The sequence below is a fragment of the Pyxicephalus adspersus genome, chromosome W (assembly GCF_032062135.1).
Source record: "Pyxicephalus adspersus chromosome W, UCB_Pads_2.0, whole genome shotgun sequence".
Classification (NCBI taxonomy): Eukaryota; Metazoa; Chordata; class Amphibia; order Anura; family Pyxicephalidae; genus Pyxicephalus; species Pyxicephalus adspersus.
Window position 1 is genome coordinate 6,441,718 of NC_092870.1, and position 3,219 is coordinate 6,444,936.

Consider the following 3,219-nt stretch of genomic DNA (forward strand, 5'->3'; position numbering starts at 1 on the left):
TTATCAAATCACTTAAACCTGGGTAATCATTTTTTTCAACTCCACTGTATTGACTGTATAAACATCCAGTAACCTTTACAAAAAGGCCCAGATCTTACCCACAGGCTCCTGCAATCAGTGATCACATTCACACCTCTCATTTCCTCATTCATTGGTCATCCAATCATTCACTCATTGATTTGCATACCAATATACCACTTCAAAGAATGAATGCCCCTCAATGGTGCAAGTGTCTCTCATAACATGTATAACAAAATTAAGTATAGACACTTCCCCCCTCTGAGTGCATGTTTTTCACCAGACCAGTTTTTTACTTGTCATACTTTGTCATTCACATTGTATGTTGTTTTTGTTTTCCCCACATTACTAGTAACATAAATAATATACCAAGATGCATAATTTTCTCCATTGGAATCCTCAGAATACAATTTACCTTGTTTACATCTTACCAAAAATGGATCCATATAATTCACAGAATCTACACTAATGGGTGAATAAGTCACTCTACTATTAGCCATTTCAGGAAAGATTCCTGGAATTGGACAGACCTTACACTCTAGGGTTGTCTCAACTTGTAGATATGTCACAAACAAGACAATCTCAGGACTACCTTTAAACACGTCCTTAAAGGATTTGGATTTTACTCCCCATATACCATAACTCCCAGGTGGACTCATTGGTGTGAAATTCATATAAGACTGTAGGGTCATTTTCCTGAATGTAGGTGGTGTGCGCTAGTGAGATCTGGAATAGGAGAAAACGTGGACATGCAACTTTGTAAGCCGTTTATGCAACTCTTGTACATAAAATAAGCAGTGCATCAACTTATGGAAAGAAAAATCCTATCATAGGGACCCTACCAAACAATATTTAAAAATGAGAGAATTTCTTTGGACCCCCAGGGGTATGTCTAATAGACTTTACCATAAGGGGAAGGATTTTCACCCACAGAGACAGGCATGTTCATAAATTTCAGCAAGACACTTTTAATATCCCATTATAACTTTTTTGATATAGTGTGTGAAACTTCTTTTCAATCTGAAGGCCTTCCATAACTTCTGACATAACTTCCAGGGTCTAATTCTACTGATTCCACCAGGCCATATCTGCACACATTTTTTTGCAACAGTTCTTGGCTGTGATTGAAGCAGTAGCATAGATAACTGGCCAAGCCTCTATCCATCCAGAGAACATATCTAGACACACCAGAACATACTCAAATTAGAGACATTTTGGTAATTAAACAATCAATCTGCAACCTCGGACAATCCAATGTGTGTTTACTGATGAAATCATAGATCCTTTGGACAGACGAGATGGGCCATGCATTGCCTGAGCTAGATATGTATACAGCATAGAAGGCGCACAGAATCTACCATCCTCATGGGTCCAAATTCCATCTTTCTCAGTACATGCTAGACCTTTGATTTATTTTTTTAATTTCTCATTAGTTTGCAATTGCAGTTTCTTTAAGACTGTTAAGTTTACCTGATCAGGTTCCTCAGGAGAGAAGTGGCCACAAAGATCTCTGTAGGTTTGGTACCATTTATTGCTGCTAATTTACGCCATGACATTCGCGTTTCCATTACAAATTGAAATTTCATCAGTGCCTTTAGTATGGGCTTCACATTTAATTATGGCTAGCTTGTTTGGAAACCAAAGTGCCTCGAGGACTTTCTTAATGAAGTCAACATGTTTTATAGGCTTTCCACTAATTGTCATAGGGCCCCTCAATTTCCACAACTGGCCAAAATCATGACATATGACAAAGATATACTGTGAGTCAGGGTACACCAGGACTTTCTTCCCTTTACCTATTATGCAAGCCTGCATCAGAGCCATTAGCTCTGCCACCTGGACTGATTGATTTCCAGGTAGTTTCCCCTAAGTTAACACTTGATCTTTGAGTAATAACAGAGCAGCCAGAAAATGCATATCCCTCCTCAGTATACCAACAAGACCCATCTATGAAAACTTAAGATCAGCATCTTTTATTGGGGATTCCTCATAATTACATTACCTTGTTACAACCATGACCTCCCATTTCCAAGCTTTCAGTCCCTGATAACAAAGTAGCTGGATTAAATGTTGCATACCTTTTAAGGGTAACCAAGTCTCAATTCTTTACTAGAGCACAGTTTGTCATGAGTCCCGTGTTCCCTTCTTTGGCCTAAACATCAGGATTTGTTGCCATTAACTAATCACTGGGTAAGCTCTCTGGGGTACCTGAGTTTTCTCTAAGGGACAACAAGCTATGATGCGATCCGATTTTTCCTCCATTTTACTTTAATAAGGATCTGAAGGTATTTTTACTTTCACCCCCTCCTCTGTGAATAGTATTTCTGCTTTATTTGGGTAAGTAAATCTTTTTGTGTCCATGTGCATCCCTGTTGGCTACAACCCGGTGACACACTTCGAGGAATGCCAGTTTTATTGATTATTTCCTCAAAATCCCCTCCTCCACAAATCCTTTTAATTATTTGAATCATATCACTCCAATTTGCATTATAGCATGTCTGAATATCTAAGAGCTCTTTAGCAAATCTCATTGGATCTGTTCTGGGATGAGAAATTGTATTTAAGAATCCTTTCATCGCAGAGGGAGTCCAGGGAACATGTGTCACTGTTCATGTGTCTCCCTCTATTACCATATAACACTTACGCTCTCTTACAGAACAGATTAAGTTTTCCTGTGCAGGAGAGCAGTCCACGCCTAATAGGGCCTGGGGGTCTTGTTTCAGACATCCTCTGTTTAGATATGGAATTTTCTTCAAAATGCGGAGTACCCTAAAGCATGACATTAATGGCCACTTGGTATGCTGGAACATTAAGATGTGGCATTGATATTGCACTTGGAACAGACCAGATTGGTACTTTTCTATTTCTTCCATTGCAGAGGAAACAAGAGCGTATGCTCCTGACATACAGTTAGGTCCATAAATATTTGGACAGAGACAACTTTTTTTGAATTTTGGTTCTGTACATTACCACAATTAATTTTAAATAAAACAACTCGGATGCAGTTGAACTGCAGACTTTCAGCTTTAATTGAGTGGGTTGAACAAAAAGATTGCATAAAAATGTGAGGAACTAAAGCCTTCATTTCATTTCAGGGGCTCAAAAGTAATTGGACAATTGTCTCAAAGGCTATTTCATGGGCTGGTGTGGCCAATTCCTTTGTTATGTCATTATCAATTAAGCAGATAAAAGGCCTGGAGT